The following is a 26,369-nucleotide window of genomic DNA, read 5'->3' as shown; positions in this document are numbered from 1 at the left end:
GACTGTTAACATCCTTCAAAGCAGTCCTGGGCATTTTTCCTAATTTTGTCCATTCACTCTTTGGCGAACTTCCACTCCTGTTGGGACTCGTAGCAGGCATCTTATTTTTGCTACTCCGGCTTCGGTATGGCAAGCCATGTCACAGACAAAACTCCAGCAACAATGGAAGAAACGATCCTAGCTATACGCTATCGGGACCGCATAACTAACGTCCTTGGATTAGCCCGGCTAAGGGATCTGAATATGACCTGGTTTCTTTCATTCAGACCCATATGGCAGAATTGTGTCTTACCTGTGTTAAGATGTATGTTATGCGGCGAAGAATGCGTGTTGGACAACTGTCTTACACTACAATCAGAAGTACCATTGGATACAGATACTTTGTTGGGTCCAGTAAAGGCTCATGCATCGTGTTGTCCCCAGTGGTTACCTATCCTGATGACGGCATTCGTGGAGACTTCACCACTACGATTGAAGGGTAGTGAAGTACAAGATGAGAGCAGTATCAACCAGGTACGACCTTCTGTAAGCAATGCTGATCGAAACATCATTGAAAGCGAACATGCGCACGACTGCATGGTAGCGACATTCTCCAACTTGGTCGAACTTTCACCTGAGGCAGTAGACTGTTTTTTTGAAAATCTGTCTGACATGATGTTTTCACCCGAACAGAAAGAATAACTTTAAGCAAACGAGCACACGGCGTTCCCTGAACTCTGCATTTGGCCTTCAGCTTTGATAAACAAAGCTACTAAGACTATTTGGAATTTTTTTCTCCCCTGAAAACGAAACTATTTTTCCCCGATTCCAAAAATATTTACTTTTTTTGGCACTCATCCTCTGCTTAAAGTAGAACTATTCTTCGAGAACAGAGCTTATATTTTTAGGAACTATAGAGACTATACATTTCCTCAGCCTCTAGCATATTTACAAGTAAACTGTATTTATATGTGATGGAGTGGTCTCTCACTTTTTTCTGTATTAAGAGCCATTTCATGTGTAATTTTCGCAAATCATTCATGCTGATATAAATGTGCATCTCTTTGAATGATTACACTGCTTGAAAGCATACAGTACCTATACTCATTTTCGTGTATCTCGCATATACCATTTCAGATGCAAAATAATGTATTTTGGGGTGGATCGGTATACACATGCACTGTTATATGTGTTTCCTATTGCTTAGATTAGTAATTATGGACATGAATTCATGGAGTGGGTGTATTGTGTTTATCTAGGTACCTGTATCGATACTCCTATTTCTGTCCCTTGTCCGGTTATAAATCATTAATATCCATACAACGGCACAAAAACCCGTTTCATAAATTAGTCATAGCGCATGCTGTCACATTAAGCAAGCACTATTCCTCCAGCCCCCTAGAAAGCACACCGAGTTCTCTAAACAAACCAAGCCTCCAGCAAACCTTGGAAATCCCCGCTGCTATTGTTTTGATTTCGTCCGAGAACTCCTGTAAAAAACTGTAAGAACGACCAGTTCTTAATGACATCTTTATTGACGTCTTATGTCCATCCTTACGTCAAACCCGGCACCTTTCAGGTATAAATATACCAACGCTGCCGTAAGCAAAGACACGGTGGTGATGAATCGGGAGCAGTGACTACTTGCCGGAGAGCCCAGCTGATGCGAGAGCCCACGGACGCTGCCCCTCCCCTTTTGACGCGCTGAGGAAGACGCTGTCTTTTCTCTTGCCGAGAAATCCAGCCTCCAGCGTTTCCAGCCCACCTCCGCGGGTGACTGGGATACCGAGTCCTGAGAGAGAGATACCAGCCCTCCAGCCTTCTCAATCCAGGTACTGAACTGACTAAACCCTTACAGAGAATTCTTGAGTCAGATTCTTGGCAAACCAAACTTAACTTAAACTGCTACTTACTTACTCCTTCCCATGTATTAGGCTTAGGTCAGGTACACCGGGGTAGGCATAGTTAGGAGCACCAGTTGAGTACGATTAGTCAAATGTATATATGTATGTATATCTTTTATCCATTTTAAAGTATCATATGGCTAAGAAACCATATCAATGCTTTTACAGTATTATTTCATAATCCTGCTTTTACTGTATGCACTTTACTTAACTATAAGTATTGCAATTGTAGCAATTCATTTCTCTTGTATGAGAAAAGACACTGATCAATAAATAACACCTTTTATTGAAAACGCCCGTCTCTTCTTTTCTCTGCAATCTGGTGAAACTAAGTATGCACGTATTGACTGAGTAAAATAGCTGTCTTTTGTTTTCACACGACTCTAGAGATATACTCTTGATCAGGGAGAGCAAAGTTGTCGGGCCGATTCACAGAACTAACTTAAGACAAAATCCTAAACTTACTACTTTTGGTATTCACAGAAGTTAGGATTTTGTCTTAAGTTTGTCTTAAGACAAACCTAAGACAGACTTAAGACAAAATCCTAACTTAAGTCTGTCTTAAGTCTGTCTTAAGTTTGTCTTAAGACAAACTTAAGACAAAATCCTAACTTCTTTGAATACCAAAAGTAGTAAGTTTAGGATTTTGTCTTAAGTTAGTTCTGTGAATCAGGCCCGTCATGTTCTATGGTTGTCAGAAACTAAATCCCTATTCGAGAAAGTTTCTAGTGAACTCTGAGCTAGCTGGCACACAAAACTTAAGTCTAATATCGACAGTAGAAGACCTAGTTAACCTCTGTCCTACGTCTATACTATTGAAGATATTATTCCAATGCGCAGAGCCTATTGGCAATATAGGAACTACACTACAGAACAAAACTTGTGCAATATTTACCCTTTTGCTTGCGCTAAAAAAACACATACATATGATCCACATGGTATATATTCTACTACATAGAGCAGTATGACAAGAATGTTTACCTTAAAGGTGTGAATTCAATGCTTCAAGTGCCTATCACTTGATTTATAAAAGGAACTTAAACCTTCCACTGCCGGATGGGGCAAAGCCTTATTAGCCTTCAGGTTAATGTGATGCACCGTTTTGAGGTCATAATAAAGCACTTTACATAGATAAGAGAACGTTCTTACAGATTTCATTCATTCATGACCAAACACAGATTTATGTACAATATACTGCCTACGTCCTCTGAAATCCACAATCCTGCTCATTAAAAACATTCAAATGTTTAGCCCCATAGCAATACATTTCATCCAAGCCACACTGGAGACATACTAGATTGGAACCACAGAGTATTACATCGTATACATAAATACAGCGAGTAGATGAGGCCTAAACAGTGGAAGAAAACTAAGCAAAATGATGATATAAATCGTGTAACTACAAGGGATACTGTATAATCTGTAATCTCTATTCAATAACAATAGGCATACTTTCCTGTTAATTGAGCTTGCTCCTTCCTTCTGATCTGCATACAACTTGCAACAACGGAAGAGTTAAGGGTGCCTTACCAGATGCAATGACCAAGACTATACTAACCTACCTCAATCTATACATCCTACAAGGACTGGAAACTATGTGTGACAAGAATGATTCAACAACTGAAGCTAGCTGTCAAACCTCGACACCCTCAACAATCGCATCTGGTTCACTCACATGGATGGTCCTAAACTGGATACCATTCTTCATCTCTGACATTCTAAGAGTTGTAGTCTTGGTTCCTTTCAGCTGAACCCACATTGTGGAAAAAGAGATAAGTAAAAGGAAAGTCCAAGGCTGGATCATAGTGTGTTTGAAGACATGGAGTCGTATTGTAACGTAGGGGGAGAAGGGATGGGGGCCTAGTGGGATGGGGAAAGAGGAGAAGCTCTTGAGGAGCTTAGAGGGCCGGGTGTGCAAACAACACAAAACACATTAGGCAGGGTTGTGAGGGGGAAGCCGCAAACAAAGAAGAGAATAGCCAGGTCCCAGTCTGAATAATCTAGACAGCATTTTCTCAACATACATACACAACTGGATCATGACATTCCATGTAATAAAAACATACATATCCACAAGAGGAGTCCTTCGTAACTGAAAGATGCCCTGGATCACCTCTGGGTGAAGACGCCACGCGTGTTCTGCCAGATGACTTTGACTGAGGCGGTCTACTCCTACATTGAGAACTCCGGCCAGGGGATTCGCTACTACACAACTATCATGATCTTGATCCCAGGATAAAAGTCGCAGAGCTTCCGCCGAGAAGAGATGACCCCACTCCCCCCGTTTGCTGGTTTACCACATTGCTGTTGTTTTGTGCATCAAGATAAGGGCCAGGAGGGAAGGGAAGGGAAGATATATTGCCTGAAATTCCAACTGATTGCATTCGGGTCTCCTGTTCCTCCAGATGAGAAGGTAGAGGCATACGTGATAAAGAGGATGAAACTGTTTTCCTTGATGCAGGTTGACATTTATGCCCCAACATTGCAGATGCACTGCGGTGTTGCTTGAGATTGTTATGCATGCCTACAGATCTTCAACATATTGAAATCACTGCCTGTGAGGGCACCAATCAAGAGCTCGCGTGTCAGCATGCATGCGTGACCAAAAGAATGCAGGAGGATAGCAGAACTAACCAGATGATCAGAACTGGAATGATCGCTCCATTCAGAAACATTGGAATCATAGCCTAAACGTCGTGAGGTGGAGGGAAGGTTCGACTCCATGTGGTATCCAATACTGCCCCAAGAATAGTATGTGCTGAGAGGGCACAAGGTGAGACTTTGTTGACCTAAAAGCAGAGTTCGTACAAAAGTGGGAGTTGTTTCTGTACGTCGGGAATCAGCAAATCTGGAGTCTTGGCTTTGATTAGCCAGTAGTCCAGGTTAGGGAATGTATAAATTCCTTTACTTCCGAGGGAGATGCAACCAACTGCCATAACCTTCGTGAAAACTCATGCTGCAGAAGTGAAGACAAACAGTAGTGCTCTGATCCTGCAGTGAAGCGGCGATACTTCCTGTCTGACCTGAGGATAGGGATGTGGGAATAGGCATCCTGCAGATCGACGGACACCATTCAATCTTATGCATTCAGCATCCTGAGCAACCAGTTCACCAGACACAAGAGCCCTACAGTGCACGACTTACTTTAGGGGGGCGCGTTGTTGGATTATAAGTCTACCACCCCCCTAAGGCAAGTTATTGTAATGACTTGTGTGGTAAAGGAACGTGTGGTAAAGTCACAGTCAGGATAGTGACTGCGTTGTAAAGGCATGCGTGGTAAATGCATGCGGGGTTCCGTCATACAACCGGTCAAGTGGCACACCAGTGATCTTTAATAAATACACTTAACATGGTGGTCGGAAAGTTTGAAGGATCTATCCAAGAATTCTCAAATTTAGGATACTGGGTTCTTGACTGGGGCCTTGGAGACAGCACCACAGGTGAAAATGGATGCACAGCGGTCGTTGGTTCCTTTTGTGCCACTGGTGCTGGGTCAAAGGGAGTCGGTTCTGATGTGTCTTAATCTTCCGGAGGGTATTCAACGTCAGACAATGGAGGAGGTGCAGGTGGCAGTTTCGGGGAAGGTGACCTGCTTTTGTTCATCTTAGTCTTGATCCATGCCTTCTCTTCTTTTTATGTTTTCTCTGGGATGATTTTGAGGATGTAATCTTGATCTGGGACACAACTTCCTACAACCTTTTTTTCCTGAGCTCTGGCCATAAACGCGTTGACTTTTCTTTCTTTCAGAGCCTTGGGATGCATCTTCTGACGGGATTTGCACCTGTCTACATCATAGTCCAAAACCAGGAAGCGGAGGCAGATTTCGTGAGGGTCAGGAATTGGCATTTGCCCATCAAAGACCCAGCATGGTTTGAATCTGGATCGCTTCATTTGGGACACTTGGAAAACAATTGCACCTAAAAGAATCATCAGAATGAGAAATTGTTGAATGAAAGATTTCCTTTTACTCTGAGGAGAGTTATTCAGGGAAGTGACGTCAGCGCGCAGACAGGGGTACTTTGTGGCTCCACTGACGTCATGTGGTGCTGTGTGCGGAGCCGACTTGGAACTACGCCCCCTGGCAGAGTGGCAGAGCTATTGGAGAAAAGGTTACGGATTCAGTCTTGTGCCTCGGATATTAAAAAGGTGAGGAATCTGCAAGTAAATGTATCAATCAGAAGTAAGTTTCGCCATCATTGCCCTCTCCAACCAAATAGCCAGTTCCTCCCTAGGTGCATATGTACAGGCATTTATTAGAGCAATATGGGCCACCCACTAATATGTTTAATGTTGGTTAATGCAATCCCTCCATTGTATACTGACCAAGTCAATGTTTAAAATGTGATTTTGGAGTGCCCTACATCCCAAACTTCCCTAATTAACCCAATGTAATTCTTAACAGCTAATGGAATGGGTGTGTTCTGTGTGAAGCAAACACAAGGAGATGATGGACGGAGTGCTGAAACATTTCAGACACTCACCCCCAGTCACAGATCTTGGTTGAATCCATCATCGTTCTTTTGCTCAATTCCCCAACCCATTTCAGATTCAGCAATAAGCAAATCAGAGTTGACCCTGATCCTCATGGAAAAAGTCCAGCCCGAACTGCCAGGCCAGGTCCTAAATGTACCAGAAACAAGCATCCTGGGACTGGTATTGGGGTAACACCCCTCATCAGCCAGGCTAACTCGAATCCAGTGGCACAACAAGCAAGGGACCCACATTGGGGTATATCCTTGGCCACTTATGCCAAACACAGCAAACACAAGATGATGGACTGGGTGCTGAAACTTTTCAACCACTCACCCCAGCCAAGAGATCTAGGTTCAATCCATCGTTCTTTTGCTCCCTAGGCCACCCCAGTTTAGACACTGGACATATGAAAATCAGTCTTGACCCTGCTCCTTATGGGAACATTCCAACCCAAACTGCCAGGCCAGGTCCTCCCTGGACCAGAAACAAGCATTCTGGGACCAATTTTGTGGTATCACTCCTCATTAGCATATGGCTTAGTTTAAACTGGAATGGCATGGGGAGCAAAAACGCGATAGGCTTGGGTCCAGATCTCTGTACTGGGGTGAATGATTAACATTCTGTTCATCAATTGCTCTTTTTGTAATAATCAGCTTCAACTGTGCCTCAAGGAAAATTACATTGGAATAGTCGCATCTTGATGTAATGACTGAGTGAACATCAAATACTGCTACACCTAAGTATCGACACAGATGAGCAAAATAAGAGAAATTGGTACTGATTAGCAATATTTCTAGCGATCAGGACTCTATTTCTTTTACTCCCGACGAGACACACTGCAGGCTTTCAGGGAGAACCTCATGACCTGGCTCTTCGAATGAGACGTAGCTGCTCGTCCACCCCTCCCCCAGTGCTTAGGGACCCTCGCGGGTGAGTAGTGAGCTTCACACATCCCTGTGATAAAATACTGCATGAAAAAATTGTGAAAATCCCATCCGCAAAGCTTTAAAAAAAAAAGTGCTACAGATTATAACGTGCTTATACTGTTTATGTTATTTGCACAATAGCTGCAGAGGGATAGACTTCGAAAGCATTTAAAATATGTATTCAATAATCCATGCACTTTGTGAAACAAAAGCAGCATGAATTGAAAAAGGGTAAATTATAACAGATGATTCCAAAACTGTACACAAGTTAATCACAATATATGTTAAGCTTATCTATGACAACTAGAACAGCTCTGCAAACTATTTTAGGTGTGTTTGGAGGTACACATTTTATTTTATGCATGCCTCTTGTATGAAGGTAATCTGTTGCATGTGCTAAAAAATGTAGCTTGAATCAAAAACTCTGTTTATAAGGTTAGATTAAAATGCAAATTGTCTGTTAACATGTTGATAGAAATGCAATTTTACATTATTTATGTGTTGTTAATAAAGTTGAAAAAAAAAGGATTTTAAGTGGTGGGCTGTGTTTTTAGGTCAAGCAGAGAAGAACTATTGTGGGCTTTGCAAGAAGAACTATTTTGGGCTTACCACGAATTTCCCTGGGCTTATATCCCACTCGCTGTTTACCAAGGGGTGTCTTAATTGTGACTCAATTGCTAGCCACATTTTCCTTGCTTTCCTTGTTCCAGATTGTCCATCTTGAATTTGTCCCTCCCCTGGATCATAGTCTTTTCTCCATTTCTCTGATTGTGTGGCTTCTATCCCTCCACTGATCACTTTTAGGGACTAACTGTGCTGTTGTGTTTCTCCACCCAACAAAACTACCCTAAACTCTATGCTACTTGTTGCTTTCTGACGCTTGTACTTCTCCCCGCCCGTGTTGCTTTCCCTCATTCTCTGCTTCTCCTCTCCACATGCACTCTCTGTTGCTTCCTTCTCACATGCTCCTTGGTTGCAATCCTGAAAAGAAAAAACATGTGTGGCTAGAACCGGGCAGCGAACTGCTGCTGAAGCCCTTGCCTAGTAAAATAATTTTTGAGTTATACTTTTTTATTATTTCCATTTCTTGAGGCACCTGGGATAGGTGAAAAAAAATTCCCCGGTATCACTTAGCAGGCATGTAACGATAAGCAAGCAAGCAATGAAGCTTTCATTTGCACTTGTCATCGCACATATGTGCGCCGAAAAATGACTTTTGTTTTGGCCTTGCTGCACAGCAACTGCTGTACAGCATCACCAAAAGGCACTGGAAAAGCCAGTGGGTTCCAAATGAGAGACCCCACTGGCTTTCCAAAAGCTTCTTTTCTCTGGCAATTTTTTATTTATTTATTTATTTTTAAGGTTTTATATAGCGCTGGCTAGACCCGGAGGTATCAGAGCGCTTTACATGAGCATCAGATCATAGTTACAGGTTACATCGTTACAAAGGTTACACAGTTATTAGAGCATGGCAGCATGGCAGCATAGTTACTTGTAAGTTCAAGATAAACAATAAGTACGTAAGGCGAAAAGCAGGCAAGGGGAAAGATTCAGGGGAGGGGGAAGGAGATGGGGAAGTAGACAGGTAATGAAGGGCGGTAAAGAGGAGGGGGGGTGAAGGACATCGCATGGAAAGAGGAGGAGAAGGGTGACAGAGACACAAACCGGTAGACGAGACAAAGCAACGTCCAAAGTACAGTAAGCTGTGATCCCAGGGGAAGTGGTATCACTTCCCTAGCTCTGTTGCGGGAGGCTCCCTTTACGCAATGGACTCCATCAGAAGGGTCTCGGAGACTCCAAAGCCTACATACTGGATCCTTCCCCAAAAAGGGGAGAGGGGGTGCTTTGGCAAGGGGTGCCATACCATACCTCAGCTGTGAGTGGCTCCCTTGGCGCAGTGGAATCTCTCAGCGGGTACGCTGAGACTCCAGAGTATAAACATTGGATCTTTCCCCAACAAGGGGAGAAGGAGTGGTTAGTCAAAGGGCACAAAGGACAGGGGGCTGGGCAGACTAGCAAGCAAGGTGAGAGGTTCAGGGGAGAGTGGATAGGAGCTAGGAGCTAGGGAGGTTAAAAGTTACATAAGTATCAAGAAAAGCATTTAAAGCACATAGGGAACAAGGTGAATGGAGCAGGAAGCGTAAGGGGATAGGGTAAAGGGGTAAGAGGAAGACAGAACGTAGAGACGAGGGAAAAATCTGCCCAAGGTCCGGCTGGGTAGGTGACGGCAGGGAGGGGGAGTCCACAACCCATCTTCTCTTTAGCTATATGGTAGCTCCACCGGTCATCAGCCAAATCACTAGGTCTCCACAGTCTGGGGTAAGTTCCACAGGTTCCAAGTCCTGATGTGTAGCCAGGTTAGGGGATAGGTTCAAGGTCTGGTCAATGTCCAATTGTTATCCCAGGGAAGTAAAACAACGTGTAGGGGACCACTAAGTAAGCCATCTTGGGGCCAGGCAGGGGACTGTACTGTACACTGGTACACTGGTGGTCATCCTAAAGTTAGGCATCAGGCAGTTAAAGTCAATATTCAGGACAGCGGCCGACAGACAATAACAAATCCAGCGTGCACACACCATAACAGGCTCAAACACGCACAAGCACACACCAATGTGAGCACACACTCTCATATGTGCACTCACGCACACAGACAAGCACATAGCCAGAAACATCCAAGAACACAAGCACACAAAAAATCCCATGCTCTAATACAAAAACACCCAAATGCATGCACACACAAACACCATCACAAGCAGACATGCACAAGCACACACAAGCACACACAAATGCGCTCCATCTCATATACACGCAGACACGCACATACAGAAACTATTAAAAAAAAACACAAGCACACATAAAATCACATGCTCCGTAACAAAAATACCCAAGGACGTACACACAAATACATGCACACACACACACCATCACACACACAGACATGCACATGCACACTCTCTCATACGCGAACAGAGGGAGCACATACAGAAACATCCAGACGCACAAGCACACATACAATTCCATGCTCTAATACAAAACACTCAAATACATAAACACACCATCACATGCTCAGACATAAGCACACATACAGAAACATCTGAATGCACAAACACAAGCACACATAGAATCACATGCTCTAATACAAAAACACCCAAATACATGTCAACACCATCACATGCACAGACGTGCACAAGCACACACAAATGTGAACATAGTCTTTCATACACGCACAGGAGCACACACACACGTGCGTCCGTGGGGAGGCCTAGATCAGCTCGTGCTAGAATCACCCTTCTGATATAAAGCTACATGTCTATAGTTCCATTTGTCACCATTGTCAAGAATCGTCTGATGCAATACTGCCTCACAGCCTGCATGAACAGATGCTTTCAGGTCCGAAATCCTGTAAAAGGCCTGATTATTGGGGTGCACTTACTTTGGACACTGGAGGTCCTCACTGGATTCTTTTGGGAAGATTGTAGTGGGTTGGGGAGTGTATGAGATGCCTATGATAGCAACTAGTTCAAAGTAAGATTCAGAATTTTTGGGGAAACTAATTTGGCTTCCAGATACAATCAGCCTGATGGAACAGCCTGAGCACTGCATCCACATAAAGACAAAATACCCCCAGCTGACAATCCTGGTAGACCTGGCACTGCCAGAGTTAAAGCGAAGCCCGGCACCAAACATTCTGCGGCCTGGCTGATGGAGTGTACGTGTTGTTTAAGAGACCAGAACTGGTGGTAAGACAGGACTGTCGCTTATAAAAGAAGTATTTCTAATGCCGTGTTCTCAGGTGCAGTATCTTAGCTAATACAAGCAAACATATTATAAGCAACAAGGTTACCAACATAGTTACTAGTCCATAAAATACAAAGGGAGAAAGCATGTTAAAATGCTAAAGGGAAGGTGGCTAAAGGATACCTCAGTCTTACCCTCCCTTGCTAGTATATTATATTTTATCTACAGAAGGTCTCTTTGGGTTTAGAAGTGCAGCCCCGTACCTCTTGGTCTTAGTAGAAAGGGATCACATCATCTCCTACGACAGCTCTCTGCATGCAAATATTCACCAAGTGTGTTTGCATGCTCTGCGCAGTGCAGTATTAAACGGCCAAAAGCTAGAGTTGGCCCCAGCTGCATATGTGTTATGTCTAGAACGGGCTCTGATCAGACCGAACAACAACCACTGTGTTGAAATAACCTTGAAGGCCTCGGCACTCACTGTACAGACATAGCTTACCAAGGAAAGCTGATACAATAGGAAAACATATTATTCTTGTGTGAAGCAAAATATTCTACTAGGCTCAAAGCATTAATAACAATATGTGCCGTGTGCAGAAGCAGCAGAAAGGAAAAATGGCGTTTAAACTTCTAATAAGCTCATGCTAACTTAACACAGTGTGAAGTCAGGGCCTATCCCCATGACAATAGATCTAACTAACAGCTTCAAGGAAGGCAAATCCATAGGAGTCCAAAAACTAGTTGGTGCAGAAGCCTTGGAGAAAAATTCAGGGGACCCTGTCAAGGGGCAAGTTGGAAACATTAGATTCCCTTGTTAGAGGGTATCCACAGCAAGTTGGTCATGAATAGACATAACTTTATTGTAGAAGAAGGATGCCAACTCACGCATTGAAGTTGGGAGAATGAGGGAGAAGCCAGGAATGGACTGCGGCTGAGACCTTAAACAAAATTTTCTGACAGTGTTGGGAGCTAGAGATCTTTTCAATGTAAAAAGCTGCAATAGCCGATCTGCAAAGAACATGATATCTCTTTAAAGCTCCTAAGTACTCCAGCTTAGCAGCAGGCAGATACTGTTTCCTCCAGTGCCTTTCCAAGGCTTTACAGTGTTTTTTCTCTTGTTTAAGAGAATCAGTAAACCATGGACCAGGGAGATGGGTTCTACACTGCTGCCTTGTAGATAGAGGGTAAAATAGAATCAGTGGCCGCTGTGAGCCATTGGTGAATGGTAGGCTAGGCTAGTTCAGGGGAGGAGTCAAGAAATGGAATACTATCCCGAAGCTCTTGTTGAGTGCCATATATTAAGTTTGGGCCAGTTCCAATTTGATTTTTGAAGTCGGCCAAGTAGAAGAAATAAAGGGAGACTTGATGGAAAAAGGGACTGCAAAATGATCAGTCCAGCAAAGCTGGATAGGTGAAGCAACAAATAAGGTAGCAAGATTAGAAAAAATAGGGTCTAGTAAATGACCAGCAAGTGACTTTAGCAATGGAAGATTAAGAATGTTCATGTCCTCTGTGAATGTGTATGCAAATTTGTCTTCAGCATTCTCCAGATGTGGATTGGGATCTCTGAGCACCGAGAAATTAGCAGTTCGGAGGATATGGGGCGCCACAGGATCACAAAATGCTGAACACCAATTATGAGAAGGCCCAGGAGGGAGATAAAAAGGAGTGCCTGAGAAAGTAAACTTGTGATTAAAAGGGATAGAATAGGCAAGGGCTTCACAGTTAGAAATCTGGAGGTCTACAATTTTACAGTTTAATAAATTTTTTTAAACAATGGCGATACCACTCCCAACTTTGAGGGGCCTATTGATTCCCAGCAACGAAAAATTATTAGGAAGGGCCGAGATGACATCAGGAAGGGCGCGACCTTGAAGCTAAGTCTCAGATGAAAAGACTACATCAGGATCCATATCTATGAGACAATTAAACAGATGGAACTGATGTTTGGATAAGGAACGGCAATTTAAGCTGTAACAGCAAAATTCGTTATACAGCAAAGAAGCAGTTAAAATATTAGGAAAAGAACAGGTTGCCCCACTCCAAGCCTGGGGGTCATAAACAGCCGCCGGCTGAGTGTTAGGAGTGAGCTCAAAATGGCAGCATGAACACTGAAGGAGGTAAAGGTCCGGAATGAGAACCTGACAGGTCGCGTTCGAAGAAGGTCGAAGATTATGCAGCATCAAGGAAGAATAACATCTAGGAGCTGACTGAGAAGAGCCAGGATTTGTGGCCCCTGATCCCGCCCGGGCGCAGACTGGCTTGTCCTAGGCTTGCTTTTGGCGCGCCAGCTGCGCGCATCCGCTGACACATCGGGTTAAGTAGGGGAGAGAGCAGCAAAGCTAATCCACCCCCTTCATCACCCAGAAGTGGAAAAATGTCCGGAAGTGGCCAAGAAAATGACTAGTACGCCCTCCACACAAACGGCACTCAGCCACGGTAGAAGGGGGCAGAAAACAGGTAAGAACAGAATAAGATTTAAATCAGAACAAAATAAAAACCTGCACAAGTTAAAACTCGCACACACGTAGAATCGCCAATATTGTCATAAGCGGCAGCAGCCTCGCCACAATCCACCTACATTCTTCTTGGTCTCCTTAGGGACAAACTTTGCCCTTAAAAGCCTATCGAGGGACGGCTGAACAAATCATCACAGCTTTGTAGGGTTCAAACCCGATCCCAGATCCTGGTTGAACAAACTATGAGACCTACTTGGAATAGAGAAAATGTTAGCAACCTAAACTACAAGTGGATCAATTCGATAGAATTTGGGGTCTTTTTAGATCATTCCTGGTCAAAGATTTTAGGGAGCTTATGTGCTCGAGATAATTGAAAATTCTGCAGATAACCCAGGATGAACACTCCAGGACCCTTATAAGCACCGATTGACTCATCTCACTTCCAAGACTTTGGGAGTTTGTTTCACACTTGTTGGGAGTTTGTTTCACACAAAGGACTGGATTGGCTTGTGAAAAGCATAGGACTTGGACTTGGACTGAGTTACCAAATCTAGTGGATTTCAAAAAGGGGACTGAGGGAGTCTTCTAGTTTACTATGTTGGGGTTTGGTTTACTTTTTCCCCAGTTGTAGTGCAGACCGTTAAGAGTTCTCCCTCGGCTGCTGGGTGTAGGTCAGTGTGTGTAAGTGATTTTCACCCCAAAAAATGACTACTTAATTCATTAAATCATAAAAAGTGTTCATTTAGAATCGCTTTCAGTGATGCCTTTATAGAATGGATCAGGTGATAGCCATGGTGAATCACAGCATCTAGGGTTTTAGCAAACGTGCCTGTCAGTCCAACTTCTAGTCGCATATAGGGACTGAGTGCCCCAAGAAACAAAACTTGTGCAATATTTACCCTTTTGCTTTGCGCTAAAAAAACACATACATATGATCCACATTGTATATATTCTACTACATAGAGCAGTCTGACAAGAATGTTTACCTTAAAGGTGTGAATTCAATGCTTCAAGTGCCTATCACTTGATTTATAAAAGGAACTTAAACCTTCCACTGCCAGATTGGGCAAAGCCTTATTAGCCTTCAGCTTAATGTGATGCATCGTTTTCAGGTCATAATAAAGCACTTTACATAAATAAGAAAAGGTTCTTACACATTTCATTCTTTCATGACCAAACACCGATTTATGTACAATATACTGCCTACGTCCTCTGAAATCCACAATCCTACTCATTAAAAACATTAAAATGTTGAGCCCCATAGCAATACATTCATCCAAGCCACACTGGAGACCTACTAGATTGGAACCACAGAGTATTACATCGTATACATAAATACAGCGAGTAGATGATTCCCAAACAGAAGAAAACTAAGCAATATTGGCCTCATGTAGGTAAATGGTATTTACCGATTCGTAAATACCGAATTTTACCGATTCGGTATTTACAAATCGGTAAATGCTATGTAGGTAAATATTCTTTAAAAATTACCGAATCGTTAAGATTCGGTATTTACTGATTCGGTATTTGCCATTGATTCACATGGGCCTCGAGCCCATAGGAATCAATGGCAATTACCGAATCGGTAAATACCGATTCGGTAAAATTACCGAATATTCAAGAGTGGCAGGGTGTCACTTTGACACCCTGTTGCACCTCTGGTCAGTGCTTGTGTGTCATGTGACTTATATATATATATTATATATATATATATATACATACAACTAATAGTTGGTGGTAAATAACGAATCCTTAAGGCCCTGTGGCACTGTTTACAGTGCCACCTACATCTCAAATTACAGATTCGGTAAATTACCGAATCAGTAATTTTACCGAATCTGTAATTTTTAAGGCCCCTACATCTCCAAATACCGGTATTTGGCCACCTACATATGGCCCATTATGGTATAAATCATGTAACTACATGGGATAAGGTATAATCTGTAATCTCTATTCAATAACAATAGGCATACTTTCCTGTAAATTGTGCTCCTTCCTTCTGATCTGCAGACCAACTTGCAACAACGGAAGAGTTAAGGGTGTCTTAGCAGATGCAATGACCAAGACTATACTAACCGACCTCAATCTATACATCCTACAAGGACTGGAAACTAGGTTTGACAAGAAGGATTCAACAACTGAAGCTAACTGTCCAAACCTCGACACCCTCAACAAATTGCATCTGGTTCACTCACATGGATGGTCATAAACTGGATACCATTCTTCATCTCTGACATTCCAAGAGTGGTAGTCTTGGTTCCTTTCAGCTGAACCCACATTGTTGAAAAAGAGATAAGTAAAAGGAAAGTCCAAGGCTGGATCATGGTGTGCTTGATGACATGGAGTCATATTGTAATGTAGGGGGAGTAGGGATGGGGGCTTAGTGGGATGGGGAAAGAGGAGAAGCTCTTGAGGAGCTTAGAGGGCCAAGTGTGCAAACAACGAAAAACACATTAGGCAGGGTTGTGAGGGGGAAGCCGCTAACAAAGGAGAGAATAGCCAGGTCCTATTCCCAATAATATAGACAGCATTTTCTCAACATATATACACAACTAGATCATGACATTCCATGTAATAAAAACATACATATCCACAAGAAGAGTCCTTCGTAACTGAAAGATGCCCTGGATCACCTCTGGGTGAAGACGCCACTCGTGTTCTGCCTGATGACTTTGACTGAGACGGTCTACTCCTACATTGAGAACTCCGGCCAGGGGATTCGCTACTACACAACTATCATGATCTTGAGCCCAGGATAAAAGTCGCAGAGCTTCCGCAGAGAAGAGATGACCCCACTCCCCCCGTTTGCTGGTTTACCACATTGCTGTTGTTTTGTGTGTCAAGATAAAGGCCAGGAGGGATGGGAAGGGAAGATATATTGCCTGAAATTCCAACTGATTGAATTCTGGTCTCCTGTTCCTCCAGATGAGAGGGTAGAGGCATACGTGATAAAGAGGATGAAACAGTTTTCCTTGATGCAGGTTGACATTTATGCCCCAACATTGCAGATGCACTGCGGTGTTGCTTGAGATTGTTATGCATGCCTACAGATCTTCAAAATATTGAAATCACTGCCTGTGAGGGCACCAATCAAGAGCTCGCGTGTCAGCATGCATGCGTGACCAAGAGAATGCAGGAGGATAGAAGAACTAACCAGACCATCAGAACTGGAATGATCGCTCCATTCAGAAAGATTAGAATCATAGCCTAAACGTCGTGAATCCTCTGAGGTCGAGGGAAGGGTCGACCCGATGTGGTATCCAATACTGTCCCAAGAATAGTATGCGCTGAGAGGGCACAAGGTGAGACTTTGTTGACTTAAAGCAGAGTTCGTACAAAAGTGGGAGTTGTTTCTGTACGTGGGGAATCAACAAATCTGGAGTCTTGGTTTTGATTAGCCAGTAGTCCAGGTTAGGGAATGTAGAAATTCCTTTACTCTCGAGGGAGATGCAACCAACTCCCCTGTGGGGAAGTGTGGATCAATGGTTAGAGCGGCAGACCCTGATGCAGAAGCCTGGCCCGGGACCAGGGTTCAATTCCCGCCTCGGCGGGTCTTGGGCTCAATTTCCTCGGACCTGATAATTCTCGCCTCGGTCCCTATTCTAATCATGGGTCCCACTCTGCAACTCTAGGCAATAGCTTGATTAATCTCCACAACGGCCCCAACAACGCTAGGATGCCTGCTTCACCTTGGGGGTGCCCAGGAGTGGACACTTCACAGGTAAAAGCCAGGAAGGGTTCCTCAGCGATATTCGTACAAGCGCCGAGATGCCTCCGGGTAGTCGTGCGCTATACAAGTACCTCCACATTTACATTTTACATTTAACCTTAGTGAAAACTCATGCTGCAGAAGTGAAGACAAACGGTAGTGCTCTGATCCTGCAATGAGGTACAAAACGGGGTGGTGATGGACGGAGCACCTGAACCAATCAAACACTCACACCCAGTCAAAAGATCTGGGTTTGATGGCAGTTCGGGCTGGACTGTTCCCATGAGGCACAGGGTCAGACTGATTTGCATATAGCCATGTCTGAACTGGGGTGGCAGAGTAGGCTAAAGAACGGTGATGGTTTAAACCCAGATCTTTTGACTGGGTGTGAGTGTTTGATTGATTCAGATGCTCCGTCCATCACCACCCCCTTTTGTACCGCTTTTGGCCGCCATAAGTGTGGCAGGGTATGCTCAGACGTGAGTCCCTTGCTCACTTTGCCACTGGATTCAAGCAAGCCGGGCTGAAGACGGCTGGAATGCCAGAAACCGGTCCTCGGAAGCTTGTTTCCAGTCCAGGGAAGACATGGCTTGGCAGTTCGGGCTGGACTGTTCCCATGAGGCACAGGGTCAGACTGATTTGCATATAGCCATGTCTGAACTGGGGTGGCAGAGTGCGCTAAAGAACGGTGATGGTTTAAACCCAGATCTTTTGACTGGGTGTGAGTGTTTGATTGATTCAGATGCTCCGTCCATCACCACCCCCTTTTGTACCGCTTTTGGCCACCATAAGTGGGGCAGGGTATGCTCAGACTTGAGTCCCTTGCTCACTTTGCCACTGGATTCAAGCAAGCCGGGCTGAAGACGGCTGGAATGCCAGAAACCGGTCCTCGGAAGCTTGTTTCCAGTCCAGGGAAGACATGGCTTGGCAGTTCGGGCTGGACTGTTCCCATGAGGCACTGGGTCAGACTGATTTGCATATAGCCATGTCTGAACTGGGGTGGCAGAGTGGGCTAAAGAACGGTGATGGTTTAAACCCAGATCTTTTGACTGGGTGTGAGTGTTTGATTGATTCAGATGCTCCGTCCATCACCACCCCCTTTTGTACCGCTTTTGGCCGCCATAAGTGTGGCAGGGTATGCTCAGACGTGAGTCCCTTGCTCACTTTGCCACTGGATTCAAGCAAGCCGGGCTGAAGACGGCTGGAATGCCAAAAACCGGTCCTCGGAAGCTTGTTTCTGGTCCAGGGAAGACATGGCTTGGCAGTTCGGGCTGGACTGTTCCCATGAGTCACAGGGTCAGACTGATTTGCATATAGCCATGTCTGAACTGGGGTGGCGGAGTGGGCTAAAAAACGGTGATGGTGTAAACCCAGATCTTTTGACTGGGTGTGAGGGTTTGATTGATTCAGATGCTCCGTCCATCACCACCCCCTTTTGTACCGCTTTTGGCCGCCATAAGTGTGGCAGGGTATGCTCAGACGTGAGTCCCTTGCTCACTTTGCCACTGGATTCAAGTAAGCCGGGCTGAAGACGGCTGGAATGCCAGAAACCGGTCCTCGGAAGCTTGTTTCCGGTCCAGGGAAGACATGGCTTGGCAGTTCGGGCTGGACTGTTCCCATGAGGAACAGGGTCAGACTGATTTGCATATACCCATGTCTGAACTGGGGTGGCAGAGTGGGCTAAAGAACGGTGATGGTTTAAACCCAGATCTTTTGACTGGGTGTGAGTGTTTAATTGATTCAGATGCTCCGTCCATCACCACCCCCTTTTGTACCGCTTTTGGCCGCCATAAGTGTGGCAGGGTATGCTCAGATGTGAGTCCCTTGCTCACTTTGCCACTGGATTCAAGCAAGCCGGGCTGAAGACGGCTGGAATGCCAGAAACCGGTCCTCGGAAGCTTGTTTCCGGTCCAGGGAAGACATGGCTTGGCAGTTCGGACTGGACTGTTCCCATGAGGCACAGAGTCAGACTGATTTGCATATAGCCATGTCTGAACTGGGGTGGCAGAGTGGGCTAAAGAACGGTGATGGTTTAAACCCAGATCTTTTGACTGGGTGTGACTGTTCGATTGATTCAGATGCTCCGTCCATCACCACCCCCTTTTGTACCGCTTTTGGCTGCCATAAGTGTGGCAGGGTATGCTCAGACGTGAGTCCCTTGCTCACTTTGCCACTGGGTTCAAGCAAGCCGGGCTGAAGTCGGCTGAAATGCCAGAAACCGGTCCTCGGATGCTTGTTTCCGGTCCAGGGAAGACATGGCTTGGCAGTTCGGGCTGGACTGTTCCCATGAGGCACAGGGTCAGACTGATTTGCATATAGCCATGTCTGAACTGGGGTGGCAGAGTGGGCTAAAGAACGGTGATGGTTTAAACCCAGATCTTTTGACTGGGTGTGAGTGTTTGATTGATTCAGATGCTCCGTCCATCACCACCCCTTTTTGTACTGCTTTTGGCCGCCATAAGTGTGGCAGGGTATGCTCAGACTTGAGTCCCTTGCTCACTTTGCCACTGGATTCAAGCAAGCCGGGCTGAAGACGGCTGGAATGCCAGAAACCGGTCCTTGGAAGCTTGTTTCCGGTCCAGGGAAGACATGGCTTGGCAGTTCAGGCTGGACTGTTCCCATGAGGCACAGTGTCAGACTGATTTGCATATAGCCATGTCTGAACTGGGGAGGCAGAGTGGGCTAAAGAACGGTGATGGTTTAAACCCAGATCTTTTGACTGGGTGTGATTGTTTGATTGATTCAGATGCTCATCACCACCCCCTTTTGTACCGCTTTTGGCCTCCATAAGTGTGGCAGGGTATGCTCAGACGTGAGTCCCTTGTTCACTTTGCCACTGGATTCAAGTAAGCCGGGCTGAAGACGGCTGGAATGCCAGAAACCGGTCCTTGGAAGCTTGTTTCCGGTCCAGGGAAGACATGGCTTGGCAGTTCGGGCTGGACTGTTCCCATGAGGCACAGGGTCAGACTGATTTGCATATAGCCATGTCTGAACTGGGGAGGCAGAGTGGGCTAAAGAACGGTGATGGTTTAAACCCAGATATTTTGACTGGGTGTGATTGTTTGATTGATTCAGATGCTCATCACCGCCCCCTTTTGTACCGCTTTTGGCCTCCATAAGTGTGGCAGGGTATGCTCAGACGTGAGTCCCTTGTTCACTTTGCCACTGGATTCAAGTAAGCCGGGCTGAAGACGGCTGGAATGCCAGAAACCGGTCCTCGGAAGCTTGTTTCCGGTCCAGGGAAGACATGGCTTGGCAGTTCGGGCTGGACTGTTCCCATGAGGAACAGGGTCAGACTGATTTGCATATACCCATGTCTGAACTGGGGTGGCAGAGTGGGCTAAAGAACGGTGATGGTTTAAACCCAGATCTTTTGACTGGGTGTGAGTGTTTAATTGATTCAGATGCTCCGTCCATCACCACCCCCTTTTGTACCGCTTTTGGCCGCCATAAGTGGCAGGGTATGCTCAGATGTGAGTCCCTTGCTCACTTTGCCACTGGATTCAAGCAAGCCGGGCTGAAGACGGCTGGAATGCCAGAAACCGGTCCTCGGAAGCTTGTTTCCGGTCCAGGGAAGACATGGCTTGGCAGTTCGGACTGGACTGTTCCCATGAGGCACAGAGTCAGACTGATTTGCATATAGCCATGTCTGAACTGGGGTGGCAGAGTGGGCTAAAGAACGGTGATGGTTTAAACCCAGATCTTTTGACTTGGTGTGACTGTTCGATTGATTCAGATGCTCCGTCCATCACCACCCCCTTTTGTACCGCTTTTGGCTGCCATAAGTGTGGCAGGGTATGCTCAGATGTGAGTCCCTTGCTCACTTTGCCACTGGGTTCAAGCAAGCCGGGCTGAAGTCGGCTGAAATGCCAGAAACCGGTCCTCGGATGCTTGTTTCCGGTCCAGGGAAGACATGGCTTGGCAGTTCGGGCTGGACTGTTCCCATGAGGCACAGGGTCAGACTGATTTGCATATAGCCATGTCTGAACTAGGGTGGCAGAGTGGGCTAAAGAACGGTGATGGTTTAAACCCAGATCTTTTGACTGGGTGTGAGTGTTTGATTGATTCAGATGCTCCGTCCATCACCACCCCTTTTTGTACTGCTTTTGGCCGCCATAAGTGTGGCAGGGTATGCTCAGACTTGAGTCCCTTGCTCACTTTGCCACTGGATTCAAGCAAGCCGGGCTGAAGACGGCTGGAATGCCAGAAACCGGTCCTTGGAAGCTTGTTTCCGGTCCAGGGAAGACATGGCTTGGCAGTTCGGGCTGGACTGTTCCCATGAGGCACAGGGTCAGACTGATTTGCATATAGCCATGTCTGAACTGGGGAGGCAGAGTGGGCTAAAGAACGGTGATGGTTTAAACCCAGATCTTTTGACTGGGTGTGATTGTTTGATTGATTCAGATGCTCATCACCACCCCCTTTTGTACCGCTTTTGGCCTCCATAAGTGTGGCAGGGTATGCTCAGACGTGAGTCCCTTGTTCACTTTGCCACTGGATTCAAGTAAGCCGGGCTGAAGACGGCTGGAATGCCAGAAACCGGTCCTTGGAAGCTTGTTTCCGGTCCAGGGAAGACATGGCTTGGCAGTTCGGGCTGGACTGTTTCCATGAGGCACAGGGTCAGACTGATTTGCATATAGCCATGTCTGAACTGGGGTGGCAGAGTGGGCTAAAGAACGGTGATGGTTTAAACCCAGATCTTTTGACTGGGTGTGAGTGTTTGATTGATTCAGATGCTCCGTCCATCACCACCCCCTTTTGTATCGCTGATCCTGCAATGAAGCGGCGATACTTCCTGTCTGACCTGAGGATAGGGATGTGGGAATACGCATCCTGCAGATTGACAGACACCATTCAATCTTACGCATTCAGCATCCTGAGCAACCAGTTCACCAGACACAAGAGCCCTACAGTGCACGACTTACTTTAGGGGGGGTACAATGTTGGATTAAAAGCCTACCACCCCCCTAAGGCAAGTTATTGTAATGACTTGTGTGATAAAGGAACGTGTGGTAAAGTCACAGTCAAGATAGTGACTGTGTTGTAAAGGCATGCGTGGTAAATGCATACGGGGTTCCGTCATACAACCGGTCAAGTGGCACACCAGTGATCTTTAATAAATACACTTAACATGGTGGTCGGAAAGTTTGAAGGATCTATCCAAGAATTCTCAAATTTAGGATACTGGGTTCTTGACTGGGGCCTTGGAGACAGCACCACAGGTGGAAATGGATGCACAGCGATCGTTGGTTCCTTTTGTGCCACTGGTGCTGGGTCAAACGGAGGCGGCTCTGATGTGTCTTAATCTTCCGGAGGGTATTCAATGTCAGACAATGGAGGAGGTGCAGGTGGCAGTTTCGGGGAAGGTGACCTGCTTTTGTTGATCTTAGTCTTGATCCATGCCTTCTCTTCTTTTTATGTTTTCTCTGGGAGTATTTTGAGGATATAATCTTGATCTGGGACACAACTTCCTACAACCTTTTTTTCCTGAGCTCTGGCCATTAACATGTTGACTCTTCTTTCTTTCAGAGCCTTGGGATGCATCTTCTGACAGGATTTGCACCTGTCTACATCATAGTCCAAAACCAGGAACCAGAGGCAGATTTCATGAGGGTCAGGAATTGGCATTTGCCCATCAACCCAGCATGGTTTGAATCTGGATCGCTTCATTTGGGACACTTGGACAACAATTGCACCTAAAAGAATCATCAGTGAGAAATTTTTGAATGAAAGATTTGCTTTTACTCTGAGGAGAGTTATTCAGGGAAGTGACGTCAGCGTGCAGACAGGGGTACTTTGTGGCTCCACTGACGTCATGTGGTGCTGTGTGCGGAGCCGACTTGGAACTACGTCCCTGGCAGAGTGGCAGAGCTATTGGAGAAAAGGTTACGGACACAGTCTTGTGCCTCGGATATTGAAAAGGTGAGGAATCTGCAAGTAAATGTATCAATCAGAAGTAAGTTTCGCCATCATTGCCCTCTCCAACCAAATAGACAGTTCCTCCCTAGGTGCACATATACAGGCATTCATTAGAGAGATATGGGCCACCCACTAATATGTTTAATGTTGGTTAATGCAATCCCTCCATTGTATACTGACCGAGTCAATGTTTAAAATGTGATTTCGGAGTGCCCTACATCCCAAACTTCCCTAATTAATTCTATGTAATTCTTAACAGCTAATGGAATGGGTGTGTTCTGTGTGAAGCAAACACAAGGAGATGATGGGCGGAGCGCTGAAACATTTCAGACACTCACCCCCAGTCACAGATCTGGGTTGAATCCATCATTGTTCTTTTGCTCAATTCCCCAACCCATTTCAGATTCAGCAATAAGCAAATCAGAGTGACCCTGTTCCTCATGGAAACAGTCCAGCCCGAACTGCCAGGCCAGGTCCTCCCTGGACCAGAAACAAGCATCCTGGGACTGGCTTCGGGGTAACACCCCTCATCAGCCAGGCTAGCTCGAAACCAGTGGCACAGAGAGCAAGGGACCCACATCTGGGCATATCCTTGGCCACTTACGCCAAACACAGCAAACACAAGATGATGGACTGGGTGCTTAAACTTTTCAACCACTCACCCCCCGTCAAGAGATCTAGGTTTAATCCATCATTCTTTTGCTCCCTAGGACACCCCAGTTTAGACACGGGACATATGCAAATCAGTCTTGACCCTGCTCCTTAGGGGAACATTCCAGCCCAAACTGCCAGGCCAGGTCCTCCCTGGACCAGAAACAAGCATCTTGGGATAAGTTTTGTGGTATCACTCCTCATCAGCATATGGCTGGGTTTAAACTGGAATGGCATGGGGAGCAACAACGCAATGGGCTTGGGTCCATATCTCTATACTGGGGTGAATGTTTGACATTGTTTAACATTCTGTTCACCAATTGCTCTTTTTGTAATAATCAGCTCCAACGGTGCCTCAAGGAAAATGACATTGGAATAGCTGCATCTTGATGTAATCAATGCGTGGACAATGTATTTTCTTTTCTTATCTTTTCATTGTTCTTTAATGGGCGCATTTGCAGCAGATGCTATGACTGAGTGAACACCAAATACTGCTACACCTAAGTATCGACACAGATGTGCAAAATAAGAGAAATTGGTACTGATTAGCAATATTTCTAGCGAACAGGACTCCATTTCTTTTACTCCCAGTGAGATACACTGCAGGCTTTCAGTAAGAGCCTCAAGACCTGGCTCTACGAATGAGACGTAGCTGCTCGTCCACCCCTCACCCAGTGCTTTAAGACCCTCGCGGGTGAGTAGTGAGCTTCACAAATCCCTGATTGATTGATTGATACTGCACGAAAAAATGGTGAATATCCCATCCGCCAAGCTTTAAAAAATAAATAAAAATAGAGGGTAAGAAGAGGTAAGACAGCCTATCACTACCACCACCACCCGTAAGTGCACTAAGCAAACAAAGACTGTGTCAATTTGGAATAAAGTTAGTGAATTCCTAGTGAGGAAAAAGGAGCCCTCAGGCACCCACACATGGTCGGTAGCCGTTTGTCTTCATCAGGTTCCAGTTTTTAGTCAGTGCAAAAGTATGACATAAAGGTGCAAGTTAAAATGAGTAAAGACCATTCCCCCTGCCAACACTTTTAATAGGGGGGTGATTCGAACTCAATTAAAAACAAAGTGAAAGAATTGGACACATAAGGGTTAAGTCAGTTTGAACCCACTGTCCTAAAAAAAGGGGGTCGACATGTTTCAGCTAAAGAGTCCTTATCGACTCAGCATTCCTCAGGACCAATAATATTTTTTCTCACCTTGCGGGAGGCACACACTAAGGAACCTACTCACACTTGGTGGAAAATTGTTCGTTAATACGCGTTTACCAACTTGGCATCGCTGCACGCCCTCTAATCTCTGAGGGAAATGGAATCTGAAAAGAGACCAAAAACATTAATAGATAATGATCATATATTCATATTCCTCACTTTCTAAATGTGTAAACTCATAATACTATATATTTATACTACCCTCTACCTTCCCCGTGACACAGTCAATAAAATGTTTGTAGATCGGTAGCCGCCCTGACCACTCAGTAAATGGGTAGGCCCAATCATGAAATACTAACTACCATCTAGGCAGTAGTGGTAATTACTATCTTCAAATGGTGCATTCATATATTAACCAGAAGCACTCCTAAGGGCATAATTCGCCTAAGTCATAGGTTACTGATCTTAACCATGAAGATTGTATTGTAATTAATTTAAAAACAAAAGATTTCCTTGCAGATTTCCTTGCAGTGTTGGCAGGGGGAATGGTCTTTACTCATTTTAACTTGCACCTTTATGTCATACTTTTGCACTGACTAAAAACTGGAACCCGATGAAGACAAACGGCTACCGACCATGTGTGGGTGCCTGAGGGCTCCTTTTTCCTCACTAGGAATTCACTACCTTTATTCCAAATTGACACAGTCTTTGTTTGCTGCTTAGTGCACTTACGGGTGGTGGTGGTAGTGATAGGCTGTCTTACTTCTTCTTACCCTCTATTTTTATTTATTTTTTGTAGTTTGAGATACTCTTTAGTTGTTTATGAAAGATTATCCTATGGGGTGTGAGAGTAATCTGCTTTACCCTATCTCTCTTGTTGTTTAAATAGGTAAGACAGGACTGTCACTTATAAAAGAAGTATACGAGCACCTCAGGTTTTGCTTTGTACATTAAGCCTCTTGTTGATGTAAAGTGTGGTTTCAATATGAATTTGGGGTTTTATTATGTCTTGCTAGTAGCGTGGATAGTGAAGTACAGTGTTGTATTTTTGGTTACAGAGAGTTAACAATTTATGATTTAGCAGGTTTGGTCATTAGGAAAAAATAAGCTACCGCCAACCCTGCCGTGGATGGGACTACTTGCTTAAGGAGGAGGAATCCCAATGATGCCCTCAGCATACCGAGAGTGGACAAGCACCGGCAGAAGAACAACAGAGTAAAACGTAGAAAGAGAAGAAAGACTGAAAACAAATTAAAAGACAGAAAGAGCGATAGAGAGGAAAGACTTGGAGAAGGAGAACCAACATAGGAGTATAAAAGCTTCTCTAATACTGACAATTTTTTACCCTAAGACCTGGGATGCGGAGAACCACCAACGAGGAGTCGGCTCACAGAGGAGGATACCCTGCTGCACAGGGATGAGGAGCTACAGCATGGATGAAAGCCAGGAGG

At 45.0% G+C, this 26,369-nt stretch overlaps 1 protein-coding gene across 2 annotated transcripts in view; it reads right to left on the bottom strand.

Moving 5' to 3' along the window:
• The window catches only part of LOC144772274 (uncharacterized), a 64,111-nt gene that overhangs the window by 25,999 nt on the left and 11,743 nt on the right, over positions 1 to 26,369 (bottom strand). The gene's annotated exons all lie outside the window — the stretch shown is intronic.

This window comes from Lissotriton helveticus, chromosome 8 (assembly GCF_964261635.1).
Source record: "Lissotriton helveticus chromosome 8, aLisHel1.1, whole genome shotgun sequence".
NCBI lineage: Eukaryota > Metazoa > Chordata > Amphibia > Caudata > Salamandridae > Lissotriton > Lissotriton helveticus.
This window is presented reverse-complemented; position numbering and strand designations above follow the sequence as displayed.